We start from the raw sequence: 18,323 nt of genomic DNA on the forward strand, positions 1-18,323 counted from the left end.
GAGGAAAGGAGTTGACTGTCTTCGTTGGGACATAACACAATGGTCTATGTAGAAAATCCAGGAAAAACTGACATATACACAGAAACTAGAATAAATGAAGTCAGCAAGGATATAGTTCCACATACTAGAAACAAGTGGTCAGAAGTTGAAATTTTTAAAAAGCACTTGATATGGTATTAAAAATGTGACATAGAGGGACTGGGTGGATGGCTTAGTGGGTAAAGTGCTTGGTATACAAGCATGAGGACCAGTTAAGATTCTGCAGTACACACATAAGTTCATGCCAGGCAGGCTGGGTGGCTGCCTGTAATCCTGGCTCTCTGGAGGCAGAGAGAAGCCATGAAGCAAACTAAATAGCTAGACTAGGTGAATTGGTGATGAGAGACCCTGCCTCAATGTATAAGGTGGAGAGTGATTAGAGAAGATTCAGATATCAACTTCTGGCTTCCATAATATGTGCATCCATATACATCCACACTTGTGAATATCACATGCATGCACATATATGAATATCTATATGCAATGCAGCACCCACCATCCACCATGCAAAACAAAGAGAGAAAAAAGTAAGTATGAAATAGGAGTATATCGAGCCAGGCAGTGGTGGCGCACACCTTTAATCCCAGCACTCGGGAGGCAGAGGCAGGCAGATCTCTGTGAGTTCAAGACCAGCCTGGTCTACAAGGCTAGTTCCAGAACAGTCTCCAAAGCCACAGGGAAACCCTGTCTCGAAAAAAACAAAAAAGAAAAGAAAAGAAATAGGAGTATGTCTAACAAAAAATCATTCAGTGATTATATATTAATAGCTATGAAACATTGAGAAATTGAGAAAGAATTCATTGAGAAATTGAGAAAGAATTCTAAGTATTGACATATACTTTGTTTAAGGTCATCCTTGACTACATAATGAGTTTGGGCCTGGCCTAGGCTATATGAGACCCTGCTTTAAAAAAAAATAATAAGCTGGAATACTTAATAGTGTTAAGATGTCTGTTCTTACTAATTTGATTTATAGATGTAATGAGCAATTGTGTTCTGAGAGTTCCTTAACTCTCGTCACACACGTGCACACACCAACCTCCGTCCATTCTCAGTTCCTGTGGGTTCTTACTCAGTTCTCTCTCTTCTCCTTTAGAAATACTGAATGGAGCAATGAATCCTGGCACAAACCCTAGGCCATGAACTTGCCAAAGGGCTTAATCAGCCATCTGCCCACAGCCTGGCTTCTCCTACCTGCTTGTGCGCTCATGTCTTGCTACCTTGAACCTAAGTGCACAGAAAATCTGCCCCATGTGCAAGGAATGCACCTTGTGGCTTCCCAGCTGTAGCCCAAGAATGGATCTCTGCAGATATACTGGGGGAAAGCTAGTCTTCCAAAATGGCCATCAAGGGCAGAGACTATCAAGGAATGATCGATTACACGTGCCTGTATCTTCTTTGTACTTGGGAGGCAGAGGTAGGAGGGTTATTATTGCATGTACTAGGCCAGCCTAGTCTACAGATTGAGTTCCAGACCAGCCAGAGCTACAGAGTGAAACTCTATCTTTAAAAAGACAAAAATAAAAATTGAAGAAAGAAAAAGATCCTAGACTGGCCCAGAACCCCTAATTCAGGACTTGTGCATTTCCTATCCCTCAGGGTGTTGAAGGCTGAGGTGCCCAGAGCCTTGCTTCCCTCACTGTTTCTCACTGCCATACAGTAAGAAAGCTACCCTGTTTTGCAACTTCACCCCTAGTCTTATTGATTTTACCAAAGAGAAGGCCTTTTTTTGACGCTGCTCTCTCACCTGTTGATGAAGATTAGAGCTTTTCCCATTCAGCCAGAGCCTAGTGAGACTTCATTAGCAATCACGTAGTATTGTCTTCTTTGTTGTATTTACCATTACAGCTACCTCAGACATGTGACCATGGCTACTGCGTTTTCTTATATTTTTGGTTGTGAGCCTAGCCTTTAACGGCTGATCCATTTCTGCAGCCCAGCTACTGGTCTTCTATTTTTAATAATGATGTAGAATTCTTTTCCTTCTTTTTCTTCCTCTTGCTCTCCACATTTGTTCTGATACATTGTCTTTTTTTAAGATTTATTTATTTATTATGTATACAACATTCTGCTTCCATGTATATCTGCACACCAGAAGAGGGCACCAGATCTCATAAGGGATGGTTGTGAGCCACCATGTGGTTGCTGGGAATCGAACTCAGGACCTCTGGAAGAGCAGTCCGTGCTCTTAACCTCTGAGCCATCTCTCCAGCCCCCTGATACATTGTCTTACCATGTTGCCCAGCCTGGCCTGGAATTTGAGGTCCTCCAACCTTAGCTTCCAGAATAACTAGAATTACAAATCTGAGCCACAATGACTCCAGGTTTGGTTTTCTTTTAACGTACTTACTTGGTTTTTACAAAGTGAGTCACAGAGGGCTGGAGAGATGGTGGTTAAGAGCACTGACCGCTCTTCCAAAAGTCCTGAGTTCAATTCCCAGCATCCCCATGATGGATCACAACCATCTGTAATGAGATATGGTGCCCTCTTCTGGTGTGCAGGCATCTAGGTAGGCAAAACCCTGTATACATAATAAATAAATAAATAAATAAATAAATAAATAAATCCTAAAAGAAATTCTTTAAAAAAAAATAAAAAGTGAGTCACAGAAAGAAAATGGGACCGGCCAGATGACTTAGCAGGTACAATTGCTTAACATGAAACCTTGGAGACCTGAGTCTGTGCCCTGAAATCCCCTACAAAAGTGGGATGAAGTGGTATGTGTCTATAATCCCAGCCACCAACTCCTACTTTGAGAGCTGGGTGGAGACAGGATAAACCAGTAGGATGCTTGCATACATAGTACAGCACCAGAAGTAAGAGGGACTCTGGCTCAAAGCCGTGGAAAGAGAGAAGTGACTTCCTAAAAGTTGTCCTCTGAACTTCACATGTGTGGCACCATATACACAAGTAAATACAAATAAATCTTTAAAAAAAACAATGGCAAATTTAAATCCAATGGGATGACGGCATTCAAGAGGGTAACACTAGCTGTGCTTAGGGGTCAAAAAGCAAGACCTTTGAGTGTGCCCTGGGATAGTATGAAGTTGTCTGCGTCACCTAAGAGAATATGTACTTGGAGTCTTGCCAGGAAGAGAGGCTAGGAAACCAGCCCCCAGTCTGGGATTCTGGGTTCAGACAGTGAAGTGAATTCAGGCAGACACTGCTTCTCCAAGCCACACTTCAGTGTGAGCTTTCCTAGGGACTCCTGAAACAGCGCTGACTCACAACTAGGTGGTGGAGTCAAGCTCCAAGAGGAAGTGCTGCAGTGCCAAGCACAGACAGCGTGGTTCCTCATGGTGAGAATCCTTCTGGAAATATGGAGGACCTGCAAGACAGGGCGGAGAGACACCACTAAGTCAAATTCAGTCCCCTCCAATCCAAGTCCCCGAGATGCCGGTGCCACGAGGAAATTAAAAACTGCTATTGTGGATTCTGTTTTGTGTGTACATGTGCATGTAGGAAGACTCTAGTCCCGCCCCAGGTACCCCTACAGGTATGCCAGAACACGCCCGTGAGGGTGGGGTAAGGGGAAGTCTTAGGCTGACGTAATAAGGCTTCTTAAGGGGTCGGCAGACAGGTGCGCAGGCTCTTCTGCTCCCCCAGCTACCGGCGCTGGTTCCAGCTCTCTCCCTCTCGCTTTGGCCTGAACTTGACTGGTGTGTCTAAATAAAGAAAACCTTAGCTCTATTGGCTACTGATTGATCACTCCACACGTGGCGCCCAACATGGGGCACGAACCCACAACCCTGAGATTAAGAGTCTCATGCTCTACCAACTGAGCTAGCAGGACAGATCCAGCAGAAATTATAGTACCTTTAACTAATGATGAAATTTCCTCATTATGGAAGGATAATGAATATTGGTAGATAGATCTTACCAACTTTTTGGGAACAATTAGTAACAACTATCCCAAAACCAACAGAATTAAATTCATAAAAAAGACAGTTTGGATTCTTCCATGCATTGTAAGGCAAACTCCCATTTCTGGAGTTCTTAGTTTCTACACTGATGATAACAAATCAGGTACAGCTGGTTATAAAGCAGGTGAGGTAACTAAAGTAATTCAAAGCCCGTATACATCTGTACATAAAGCAGAATTATATGCAATTCTCATGGTGCTTATGGATTTTACAGAACCTCTTAATATAGTTACTGATTCCCAATATGCAGAGAGAGTCGTCTTGCACATAGAGACTGCAGAATTTGTCCCTGATAATACTGAACTAACCTTGTTGTTCTTGCAGTTACAGGAAACAGAAGTAATCCACTGTACATTACGCATATCAGATCCCATATGGGTCTGCCAGGCCCACTGGCACAAGGCAATGACGAGATTGATCGTTTATTGATTGGCACTGTGCTAGAAGCCTCAGAATTTCATAAAATGCATCATGTAAATAGCAAGGGTTTAAAGAAGGACTTCTCCATCACTTGGCAACAAGCCAAGGAGATAGTGAGAAACTGTCCTACTTGTTCCTTTTATAATCAAACTCCGCTGCCAGCAGGCTGTAATCCTAAAGGCATCGGGAGGAATGAGATCTGGCAAATGGATGTCTTTCACTTTACAGAATTTGGAAATTTGAAATATGTGCATCATACCATTGACACATTCTCAGGTTTCCAATGTGCTACTGCTCTCAACTCTGAAAAATCTGATTTGGTTATTACACACCTACTGGAGGTGATGGCAGTTATGGGCATACCGGCGCAGATAAAAAATGACAATGCTCCAGCATATGTCTCCACAAAAATGGAACAGTTCTTCAAATATTATAACATTAAGCATGTCACAGGTATACCACACAACCCTACAGGACAAGCAGTTGTTGAAAGGTCTAACAGGACACTTAAGGAGATGCTCCATAGGCAAGCTGGTAAGTCGAAACCCCCCAAACATAGATTGCATAATGCTTTATTAACACTAAACTTTCTTAATGCCAATGCCAATGGACAAACAGCTGCGGAAAGACAATGGACTACGGAAAAAACTGCTGAACTGAACCAACCAGTGTATTTCAAAGATGTACAGACCTCAGTATGGAAACCCAGACATGTGTTATGTTGGGGTAGGGATTTTGCATTTGTTTCCACAGAAGAAGAAAATCTTTGGATACCATCAAAACTGATCAAGATTCGAGTTGAAAAAGACAACCCTCTCAACAAGGACAACTGACAGGTATTTACTGAGGTCTATCTCATGAACTAAATAAAAGCCTCCCAAAGGATGGGAAGTGCTTTGTTTTCATCCTCACAGGAAAACCCACCTCCAGAAGTCAAAGGACACTACATGTGTAGATACTTAAGGAAAGAACGTAGCTATAACCATCGAACAAAAGGAACGTGCCATATGGTAAAATTTACAGCTGTCTCTCAAATAACTCTATTTCTCTTCATTTCCTAGTCCCTATTCAATTAAATCGATGCTGGATTTAGGGTTGGATTTGGCTTTACTACCCTAAAATCCAAGCATGTTATTTAACAAAATTTTAAAGTTTCTGTGTTATTTCAAGAAGCCAATTGCTGTAATACAGAATAAATGAAAAAGTAGAGGACTATCTTTGTCTTTTCTTGGCTCTTTCTTTCAAGGCCTACACCCTCTCATAATTGTCGTTTTTCAAAGATTGCCTTTCCCAATACACATACATGTTCAAGTGAACATCTCTCTGATGATACTTATGTTTGAGTCCCATACAGCCAATGAGAACCAGCCCGACAACAATCCCTGCATGCTCCGGAAAAAGAATTGGACCACACCTCTCCGACTGCACTGGATTCAACTGACACTCCAACCAGAACCTCGAGTACTGACTTCAATCAAGTTGAGGATTTCAACCTAGATCTTCAATCAAGCAAATTTCATCTAACATGGACTAGACTTAACTCATTAGAGACTTTCCCTGTACTAGCATTTTTTTTTCCCCACAGGACCCCACATGGCTACCATCGTCCCATTTCAGCAGGAAGTAACTTAGAAGATGCTACACCCCCTTTCCCCATTATTGTTTATTAGGGTAGTGTAAGCCTAGTAAGAAATAACTTTCTTATTGTTTAGAGTTGGGATTGGAAGGAGGTGTTCAAGTTAGATACCCTTTCCACATGACTTTAGGGCTTAGCCGGAATAGACATAGTTAGGATGTGCAATAGCAGGTTATTGTATCTTCTTATATTTCACCTTTATGATTGTTCATTTTGGATGTTTTACACTATTAAGTTTTAATCCTCTTTTAGACTAAAAGGGGAATTGTAGGGAGACTCTAGTCCCACCCCAGGTACCCCGACAGGTATGCTGGAACACGCCTGTGAGGGCAGGGTAAGGGGAAGTCTTAGGCTGACGTAGAAAGGCTTCTTAAGGGGTCTGCAGACTGGTGCGCAGGCTCTTCTGCTCCCCCAGCTACCGGCGCTGGTTCCAGCTCCCTCCCTCTCACTTTGGCCTGCCCTTGACTGGTGTGTCTAAATAAAGAAAACCTTAGCTCTATTGGCTGCTGACTGATCACTCCACATGTGCATATGTGTGCACATGCATGTAGAGGCCAGAGGTCAAAATTAGGTGTCTTCTGCAGCTACTCTCCGTGTTATTATCATTGCTGCTGTTGTTATTTGTGTGTGTGTGTGTGTGTGTGTGTGTGTGTGTGTATGTAACCGTGAACATGTGCATATGTGCATGTGATAAACTGAGGTTGATTTGGAGTGTCTTTCTCTACTGCTTGCACCAGGCTTTCTTTTGGGTCACCACCCAACTCCCAAATCATGACATGGAGACTTCTTATTATATATGAATGCTTGGCCTTATCTTATGCTTGTTGCATTAGCTCTTATAACTTGACCTGTTTCTCTTCATCTACCTTTTGCCTTTGGGCTTTTTACCTTTCTTTCCCTCTATATATTTTACTTTCACTGTTTCTCATTTCTGGCTAACTATAGGTTGCCTGGCTTCTGGCCCTGGGTGTGTCCCTCTCTTTCTCCATCATTCTTTCTTACTTTTTCTTTTAAGTTTTTTTATTTTTTTAATTTTTTTTTGGTGGTGTGGTGGTGTTTAAATTTCAGGTTTTTGGGGGAGTCCCAGAAAGTGGCAGTCACCTGCTGTGAGTGCTCTCTACTTTATCATTAAAATTTTTTGAGACAAGGTCTCTTACTGAACCTGTAGCTCATCAACTGACTGCACTGACTTTTACGTGGGTCCTTTAGTATCAAACTTAGGGTCCTTATACTTTCATGACAAGTACTTTACCAACTGAGTCAGCCTTATTATTTTTTGGGAGGGGACAGGGTCTCTCACTGAACTCAGAGCTCTCCAATTTGTCTAGACCTCCAGATCTCTCTCTCTCTCTCTCTCTCTCTCTCTCTCTCTCTCCATAATCTAAAAACCTTTAAAGAAGCTGGATTCAGCAACATCAGACAGAGGCATGATCCTAGAGCAGTGAGTGGGGGCTAAGGAGCCATCATCATTGGTCATAAGGATCAATCATTCAGTTTGCAGACACTGCACACAGCATCTCATAAAGTAGGCCAGAACTAATGGTCCACCATCCATACCCATTTCCCCATTTTGGGTCTATGGGACAAGTGGGAGATGATTGCTGAGGGAGACCTTCCCCCAAGCAGACAAATGAAATCTTTGGGGCCCTACTAAGACTTTAAAGGGAGAATGGACCATGCAGACTTCCAGAGAGGAGCCATTAGAGGGAACAGCATGATGCATCCAGTGGTTCCTTGCCATGTTTCAGGTAAGCAGCAGATCATCAAGGTAACATGGAGCCTTGAGAGGTGTGAATAATAATGACACAGGAGAGACAGCTGGAACCAGAGCTAGAAAAGCAGCTCACCTCCCATCAGGACTTCGTTTTTTTTTTGTTGTTGTTGTTGTTTTTTTGGTTTGTTTTTTTTTTCCTGTGTGTGAAACAGCTTTTGAGCAAGGACCATTCTCATTTAGGTTTTAACCAAAGGATCGAATTACCTGGTTTTCAGGGGCCAATAGCCTGCTGTCATTACAATTCCTTCTGTGTGCTCCCAGAGGGTGGCAACTTGTAGTCACTTGGCTGATAAGAAAAGATTGAGGAGGGCAAAAGTCAGGAAAAGGGAAAAATGGCCATGAGACCGCTGGATGCAACAATTCAGGTAAGAACTAATGGTGGCCTTGGCCAGGCTTTTTGTTTTTGTTTTGTTTTTTTTTTTTCAATGATGGAAATTGAATTCAGTGTCTTTCATGTGCCAGGCAAGCACTGTGACACTAAGCTACAGTCCCAGGCTCACAATTCAGTGTTCGATATGTTTGTTATGTCTGCTAGACTTCTAAAGAACCACTGGTCAGGAGAATGCTATCCCATGACAAGCTCTAGTTCTTCTGCCCTGTCCTTTCTGTCAGTTACTGCCTGGCTCACACACCTTGCTGTGGAGATCTAGATATAGAAGATAAATAAATGAGGCTATGGTCAGAGAATAGTGGGGCCAGCCTGGGCAGAGAATCTTGTCTCCAGGAGAAGTCTAGATCCAAGGAACCATACACTTCTAGCATCTTCCTGCCTCAGTCAGCTGCTCAGGGTTTAGCAATTTTATTTTACTGAAGGGTGTTGTGTCAGAACTTTAGAAGGGAGAGAACAGCTGACTTACGTTTTGTGTTCCAGGTCAGCCAGGACTACATGAGGTTCTGTTCCCAGCACCTATGTCAGATTACTCACAATTGTGACTCTGGCTTCAGGGGATCTGGCACCCTCTTCTGGCCTCCATAGATGCTTACACACATGTGGTACATAAACATATACAAGAACACACACACACACACACACACACACACACACACACACACACACACACACCTGAGTGATCTAGAAACTTGGGGTAAGCAAACTTCTGTAACAGAATGCCTAAAGAAACTGTTAGAAGGTAATAGTTCTTGATTGGACTCCAGAATGAATCCAGAGACATTGCTGTGTACAGGGCCAGGTCGAAACAATACAGCAATGGCCAAAGGGCTTGTAACACTACACTGTGCTGATCTGGATGGTATGGTAGCCAGAAGTCCCTTAACTCCTACAAGGACAAAGGTGTGCATCAGGGAGGTCAAGAAAGGTTTCTGCCACAGTCGGTGGGTGTGGATGTAGGGGTGCCACCTCAGAAGTATCTGGGGAGACCCTACCACAAAATATCTGAGGCAGGCTAATTTGATGAAGAAAAGAGAATCATTTAGCTCACACACTCTGGTGAGGATTTCATGGCAGTGGGCTTCACAACCATGCAAGCACATAAGGAAGGAAGAGATTCATATAAGTGGAATCAAGACTTAAGGAAAATGATACACACACACACACACACACACACACACACACACACACACACACACACACACACGACATGGAAGAAGAATGAATATTTAGGAACAGGAGAGAGAGCTAAAAGAGAGGAACTAAAGGACAATGGGGATAGATATGAACAAAGCCCATAATACACATGCATGTAAATCGCAAAATAAGTCCATTGTTTCATACAATAAACATATGATAATTAAAAAGAAGACAGAGATGGAGAAGGAGGAGAAGAAAGGGAGAAGGGCTGGCTAGATGGATCAGTGGGTAAAGGCAATTGCCACTAAGCATGATGTCTTAGCCAATGTTGTATTGCTATGAAGAGACACCATGACCACAGCAACTCTTATTTTGTTTGTTTTTGTTCACAACAAGGTTTCTCTGTCATGGAACTCACTCTGTAGACCAGGCTGTCCTCAATCTTACCTGGTTCTGCCTCCTGAGTGCTGGGATTAAAAGCGTGTGCCACCGTGCCTGGTTCCACAGAACCTCTTATAAAAGAAAGCATTTAATTGGGCTTGCTTACATTCTGAGAGTTATTTTGGCACTCCAACATGGGGCCCGAATTTCCACATAGGGTCTGAAAAAGAAAAACAAACAAAAATGGATATTGCTCCTTTAAGAGGCTCTGCTGTACAGTGAGTAGCAGGTACACTAAGTAGAAACAACAAGCTGAGTACAAGTGCCTGCCACAGTGTGGGCACCAGCTTCCTAGCACTGGGCAGTTGAATGCAGCTCTCTGCCAGGCTTGCGGGCTGTAAAGGTCAGCTTTCATGGACCCCAGTAGGGCAGAGCCAGCCGGCAGTTTAAAGCCACTTAACAGTTTAAGGTTTGGCTCACACAGTCAGAAAAGGGTAGAGACACACAGTAAAGACAAGTCCAGATTGGAGGGGAAAAAAACCCTCTAAACTGGTTAAAGTGAGTTTTAAAATGTGCATAGATGGGGCTGGAGAGATGGCACTGACTGCTCTTCCAGAGGTACAGCTACATGGTGGCTCACAACCATCTGTAATGAGATCGGGAACCCTCTTCTGACATGCAGGCATACATACAGCCAAAACACTGTATATATAATAAAAATAAATCTTTAAAAAATGTGCATATGCTTCAGGGGAAAAAAAGGAGCCAGGCAATGGTGGTGCACGCCTTTAATTACACAGAAAGTTTGGATCCTGTATAGTGTTATATTGTGGTGACATTTTGTTTATAATCTAATAAACATATCCATAGCCATGGAGGCCAGGCAGTGGTGGTACACACCTTTAATCCCAGCACTCAGGAGATAGAGGCAAATGGATCTCTGAGTTCAAGGCCACCCTGGGCTACATGAGAGTGAATCTGTCTAAAAGAGAAACAGAGCTTACACTTGGGAGGACACACTTTTAATCCCAGCACTCAGAAGGTGGAGACAGGAGTGATATGGTTGGGCAGAGAAAGGAATATAAGGCAGGAGGAGACAGGACCTCATGGCAGTCTGAGGTTTGGTGGAGAGCAGTGCATTCTGGAGATGCAGAGTTAGCCACACTAGTTAGCCATAGAGGCCAGGTAGCGGTGGCACACACCTTTAATCCCAGCCCTGGAGAGGTGGAGACAGGAGTGATATGGCTGGGGAGAGAGGCATGTATGGCAGGAACTCATTGCAGTCTAGGCAGTCTGAGGAGCAGTGCCCTCTAGAGATGCAGTCTGAGGACAGGATCGCCTCTCAACAGCTGCAGCACTAGGGAGAGTGGCCCCTACACCTCAGCTGGGCAACACAGTAAAGCTGGCCCTGACAGTGTAGGTTTGGGAGAACTGGCCCTAATGAACTGAAAGCAGGATAACTGGCCCCGTCCCTTGCTCATTGCTGCAAGGGGTAAATTAGCCAGGACAATGCTGGAGAGCTCACCCTAGTGGTGAGGACAAGAAAGAGCTGGCGGGCTGACCAACCCTGCAACTACGTAGGCCCAGAACCAGGCTTAAGTGTTGGCCCACCCCAATATCCACCCCATCTGTGATCTGCTGGAGCATAGGGGGTAGGGGTGGGCTGTCAGTCCAGTGGACCCAGGACTGCAGGATCTCCATGACACCGGGCAGCAATGGGGTGTCCAGGAAGAATCCCAGTGAGGGCCCAGTGTCGATGATATAGCAGAGACCAGGGGTCTCGAACCAAACCAATAACACCTGTATGTAAAGATAGATGGATAAAGGGGTTTACTACATGACTCACTGTGACACACTGCAGCTTCCATAATGAGATTTTCCCTTTCTTCCTCTTTGTTTCCTTTTTTATCTTAAATTTTATTTTATTTTATTTTATTTTGGGAGGGGGAGGTTGCAGGGGCGGAAGGCAGATGAGAGGGGACAAGAGATGAGTAGGATCAGGATGCATGATGTGAAAGACACAACAAATAAATAAAAAAGAAAGTTAAAATAAATTTTTTTTAAAAAATTGAAAGAAAAAAACAAGAGTTGCCTGGTCATGGTGTCTTTTCACAGCAATGGAAACCCAAACTAAGACAGCCATGAGAAAGCTGGCTGCAATGGTGCACATCTAAAAGCCGCAGTGCTGGGGTAGAGACAGCAGGGTGGCTAGGCCTCACTGGCTAGCCAGTCTAGCCGAATTGATGAGTTCCAGGTTTGACAACCCTGCCTCAGAAACTAAGGTGGAGAGCAACTGAGGAAGGTACTCTGGGAATGCACACCCAGAAGCACATACCCACTCGAACATTAAACACATACAGAAAATGAAAACATACCTGACCTGATAACTGTTGACTTTTACCACTCTGACTGTTGTAGAACCTATTAGATAACTAGTTGCCCAAAATTGTTCTTTGAGCTAATGGACAATAGAATTAACTCCTGTCTAACTGTATTTATGATATTAGAAAAGGAAAATTATGTGCAGTGATCAATTCCTCAGTTAGCTTTGGTCATCACATGATTTATCTGTATATCAAAATGTTACATTGTGCCAGGGGTGGCACACTCTGATAATCTTAGAAAGATTGCAGTGAATTTCTGGTCAGCCTGGGCCACAGTGTGAGACTTTGCCTCAAAAAGCAAAACCAGGGACTGGAGAGATGGCTCAGTGGTTAGAACATTTGCAGAGGCCATACATGGGCTACATGAGAGTGAATCTGTCTAAAAGAGAAACAGAGCTTACACTTGATTCCCAGCACCCACATTGGGTAGCCCACAATGCTGGTAATTCTAGTTCCAGGTGATGTCAGAAACATAGCAAGCAAGGCCTACCTCTGGTCCAAGTATGAACATTTACAAATGATTGATCAATGTGTGTAAAAACTAGCGACATCCTCCAGCATGACTGTACGCGGAAACTGCTCCCTGACAGACCTCCCACAGAGACAAGCTAACCTCATTCCTTGTGCTGTATATGATAAAGGCCCTGAATTTCAGGGTTGTGTAGTAGGTGCCCTCCATCAGACAGAGAACAACCCACCTAATCCCAGATTTTTTTCTTTGTGTGTGTGTGTGTGTGTGTGTGTGTGTGTGTGTGTGTGTGTGTATTGTTTCTACGTGCCCACATCATCCTGGCCAGGTTTCCAGGATCAAGCCATGCAGGATGCAGCACTGGTGAGGGATGTAAAGTAATGTGGTGACTTGAGAAAACAACCTAAACCTTCCCAAAACATTAGAGTTATCATGATGCAGCATTCGCTCCTAGGTCTACACCCAAAAGAAATGTCTACACAAAAACTTATTTACATATGTTCCTGGCAGCACTTTTATTCTAGCCACCTCCTCAGTAGAGGGTCTTAACTTTTCTGGCAGCCCCATTTAAGGAGGTAAAAGCAAATACAGTGAAATTAACTTTTAAGTTTTTTAACCAATATACCCCAAATTATCAAGGCAATGCATAATCAATATAGAAACTATTATTGAGATACAGGGTTCTCTAGAGTATCAGAACTTATGGAATGAATATCTCTCTACATATCTATCTATAGATATCTATAGATACATATATAGAGAATTTTTTTATATGGGATATATATATTGAATCTATTAGAATGACCTACAGGCTGTGGTACAGTTAGTCCAACAAGGGTTACCTATGAAGAAAAGTTCCAAGAATCCAGTAGCTGTTCAGTCCACAAGGATGGATGTCTCAGATAGTCTATAGTACGTGCCAGAATCTCAAAGAAGTATGCTCTAATGCCAGTGAGGGAATGGACCGGCTAGTGAGGTGAAAGCAAGCAGGCAAAGAGAAATTCTTTCCTTTTTCCATGTCCTTATATGGGTTTCCTGCAGAAGGTGCTGCCTAGATTAAGGTTGGGTCTTCCCACCGCTAAAGACCTGGATTAAAGGTGTCTCATACCACCTCAAAGATCCAGATTAGAAGTGGATCTTCCACTTCAAATTAAGCAAACATCCCTCACAGGCATGCCCATTCATTTGGGTTTTAGTTAATTCCAGATGTAAGTCAAGCTGATAATGAAGAATAACAGTCACAAGTCCATCCCTTGTTGACTTGACACACAATCGTGTTTCCTTATGTCATGATTAATTTCCAAGTGAAGACAATAGACAGGTCATAATTATGCCTAAATATGACATAACTATGCCGTGTACAATTGAAAACACACTATAAATTTAGAATAGCATCCCATCCCCGGAGGAACTGCAGAAAGGAGCGCCACCATCAAGGGCTTGGGATGTGGTTCCCATCCCATCTCCCTTCATCTCTCCTATCTAGCCAGTAAAGAAGATGGGTGGATCATGGAGAATGATCGCTGACTATTGAAAACTCAATCAAGTAGTGACTCCAATTGCAGCTGCTGGAGCAGCATCTTGCCTGTGAACCTGTAACAGTAGCCATAACCCGATGGGCGTGGCTTCAGGGTCCGATGGAAGGGGAAAGAGAAATGTGAGGCATGTTCTCTCTCGCTCTCTCGATCTCTTTCTTTTGGGTCCGATCAGAAGGACGGAGAAATGCTGCGGTGCTTCTTTATTGTTCTGTGTAAGTGTTCCCCAATAAAGCGCCCATTTATCATTTACCTTGGGTCTAGTGAAATCATTACACCCAGGCCTTCAAGCTGCTGTACCAGATGTGGTGTCCTTAATTTGAGCAGATTAACGCATCTCTTTGGTATCATCCTACTTGACCATAGTATTCTCCCCAAATTTACTTCTGGGCCAGGCTTTTGTAGTTTATGGGGATTGATTACCTATCCATGTTCCTTTGGATATACTTGTATGCCCCCCCAAAATAGTTTTTCAAATGTAAAACTCCCAGAAGTTAGCCATACATCATCTATAGAGTGGAACCCCATCATGGGGGCTGGGCAGGGCAACCAGGCAGGTCCTGTTCACCATCCCATGACAACTAACCTTGGGGAAGCATTCTGAAGGTCCATTGTCATTGATCCCATGTGAATGAAAACTGGCCTTGGGGCTGGGCGTTGGTGGCACACGCCTTTAATCCCAGCACTCGGGAGGCAGAGGCAGGCAGATCTCTGTGAGTTTGAGACCAGCCTGGTCTACAAGAGCTAGTTTCAGGACAGCCTCCAAAGCCACAGAGAAACCCTATCTCGAAAAACCAAAAAAAAAAAAAAAAAAAAAAAAAAAAAAAAAGAAAGAAAGAAAGAAAGAAAACTGGCCTTGGGTTTCAGTAGCTAAGCAGATGCTAAAAAACGCATTATCAAGGCCCACTGCTCTGTGAAGACCCCCATCACCTGCACCAGCTGCACAGTTAAAAGAACAATATTGGACACAGCTGCATGAATGAGAGGCATCACTGTATTTAACTCCCTGTAATCCACAGTCATGCTCCAGAAGCCATCTAGCTTCCTTATTGGGTACACAGGGCAGTTGAGAGGGCTCTGGGCTGAGCAGGCAATCTCCACATTTTCTAGCTTCTAGATTTTTCTGTTAATCCTCCTGACCCCCAGGCAACCTAAACTGTTTGATATTCACCACTATTCATGAAGAAGTAGGTTAACTTTATGGGCTCCCACCTGCCCCTCGGCCATTCTGTTGCCTTTGTGATCTGTAGCCTCAGCCAGGACTCCCCGTACTGTATCCTAGTACAGCATCTGCTCCCAGAATGGTCTTTCATACAGAAGAGATATACGTCATACTCCTAGGGAAGGAGGACAATTATCCACCTTCAGAATGACTTTAGTCCACTTCACCTGCATAGTTTTGTCCCCGCACCTGTACATCACAACCCATTGGCCCTGTTGTTTTTGGGTGTTACCATGAATCAACACGTGCATTTCATTCCAGCATCCAGTAGGGCCCAGTGTTCTGCATATTGGTGACTTCTCAATTCCACATGGGGCCTCCGGTCACCCTGTACAGCCCTTATCTGTAGGGAACCTTGGTTACCCCTTCAGGTGATTGGCTGGGAAGGTTCTCACACTGAGAGGTCTTCCTCTGTAGCAGGGGTGCAGTGGGAATCACCTGTTCCTCCTGGATGCCTATTCCCCTTATTCCAGTGGTGAATTGCTGATCTGGCCTTAAGGACCCTAACAGCTCAGCAAATCAGTGTTTTCTTGCCCATCCATTTTGTCCCTAGGGACTCCAGGCAGGTGCAAGTCCAACCACATGTGTGTTCGGGAAACACGAAGAGGCCCTCTTGCCTGGCTCACTCCCTCTCTCTGTTCCTACTTGCTTTAGTACCCTTCCTGGTTTAGGATCCAAATCCTTTGGTTATCAAAGTCTCACCTGCCTTATACAGATTCCCCTTACCACGGGGCTCAGCACTGCCACCAATGCTCCATACCAGTCTTCCTTTGCTGAGTCAGTTTCTTTCTTAGGTCTCCCCAAACACAACCCTGTCTGGGCCTGTGAACTGGGCATCCAATACCACTTCCTGTATCCCCAATTCCCCTAGTAGGGCCTACTCTTCTATTGTTTGCCAGTCCTTGATAGTCACAGGGACCTCAGCCAGAGTTAACCTCATGTCCCTAGTGGCTTCTATAAGCCAATATGCCAGGGACTGATTCCTTAGATCAATGAAGATTGCCTTAGATCTTGGAGTCTTTGTCTCAAGGTTTGATGGATGGTTACTTTGCTCAGCTTTTTTGCTTCAGCAGCATCCAGGCTGATCCTGTCTGCATGCCTGTGCCCCACAGCCTCACAAGCCTAGTGGGTACTGAGGGGCTCCTTCATTGCTTATTTGAAGGTCTTTCTGGATCCACAGTTCTGGTGCTAAACATTCTCCAGTTAAATAGTCTCTGCCACTGGGCCATTGTTAAGACCTCCCCATCAATGTTTCTGGACCACAGGTTTTTCCTTTCTTTCTATTAAGGGGGTCCTCTGTAACTTCTGAGTCACTCCTTCATTGCTACTTGGCTCCTTTCATGGATTCCAGGTTTTGGGGGTCCCAAGAGGGGCTCTGTATTAGCAATCTAGACTCCCCTTCTATTTTGTGCCCCTAGCCATGAAAACTGACCTTCCAAGATCTCCCTATCTCTTCTTTTATACAATTTACCCACTGAGTCAGAGGCCAGTTCCCAAGCTCCATATCCCTCTCTGTCTGTACTTCCTCCCTTACACCAGCAAGCTCCCTCCCAGCTTCCCCTGTCGGCTTAAAAAAAATCCGTTCTTACTCGGAGTCGTGGCCAAGCTGCCACTGCAGCTGCTTGCAGATACCTCTGTGCCTGACTTACAGTCAAAGGGATGCTGGTGTCTGCTTTAAACTTTCAGATGTTCCCAAAGCATCTCCGCACTTCCAGGGTGGACCCCACTCATCAAACAGCTGTGCCACTCCATACCACCTAGGAGACTGCCATCCTGGAATTTACCCCATGGGCATCCTCCACAACCAAGTGACCTCACCTTTAGTCATGTGTCGCACTACTCTCTGCACAGGTATTGCCATTATTTCATAAGCTCTGTGGGGACAAACCACTGTGTCAAAATTTCCCCTCCAACCTCACACAACTTGGAGCCAATTGTTTGTCTCATTCCTTATATCAAAGACAACCTTACTTTCCCCATACTCATCAACACTCTTGTTGAATTCTTCCAGTATACCAAGTATTGCTAAAATTCCTTCCCCACCCTCCTCGAAGGTCCCAACTGTTACGATAAATCTTTCTGCCAAAAGCCGCCTGAGCCCCACCGCCACATGTGAGCTTTACGCCAGTCACCCGCCCGAGTTAGGCCCAAATGAATACACAGAAACTTGTATTAGGTTCAAAGCTGCTTGGCCAATGACTAGGATTCCTCATCTGTTAGCTCAGTCTTAATTATCATAAATCTATATATTTTATAAGACTATTGGCATCCCTCTTTGCCGGTGGATCATATTGTGCCGCTGAAGCAGGAGCGAAGGGGAAAAGAGAGCCCTTCCTGTTTCTCCTTCGCTTAAATGTGAGTCTCCGTGCTATGTCACTTCCTGCCTGGATCAGCACTTCTCTACTACATTTCCCAGAATCCTCTTTGACTCCTAGTCCTGTCTAACTTCCTGTCTCATTGGCCAAGCAGTATTTTATTTAACAATCAATAAGATAAACATACACAGAAGTACTTCCCCCATCACCCAACAGCAAAAAAAGGCACAATGCCACCAAAGTTCACCCTGGGGCACTAATGAGTTTATTGGGGGTCCACCACCAAGCAGAGGTGAGGGGTTGCATACAGAAGTGGGGGTGCTCTTCCCAGAAAAATCTTTACATAACAGAGATGGTGACTTTCCACAGACTCACAGACAGAAGCCTACTCGGCTGTTTCCCTGCCTGTATTATATAACCTAGGCCCTCCCTAGACCACATGAAATTAGGGCAGAATTGGATGCAATGGGTGGTGTGGGGTGGTGCTGAATGCCCAGGTGAGGGTACCTTGACCCTTTCCACCCTTCCTCCTCTGAAGGGATGTCAACCGCCACCAAGTCCAGCTGGGATGACCTTTGTAGGAAGCACTGCTGAACTCTGGAAGCTTGGGGTTGTTTGGCCCAGAGGACAGTCCTGTACAAAAGCAGCCACTAGTCTAATACTTCACCCTCACTGCTGTGGCAGTCAGCCTGTATT

This window comes from Cricetulus griseus, chromosome 3 (assembly GCF_003668045.3).
Source record: "Cricetulus griseus strain 17A/GY chromosome 3, alternate assembly CriGri-PICRH-1.0, whole genome shotgun sequence".
Classification (NCBI taxonomy): domain Eukaryota; kingdom Metazoa; phylum Chordata; class Mammalia; order Rodentia; family Cricetidae; genus Cricetulus; species Cricetulus griseus.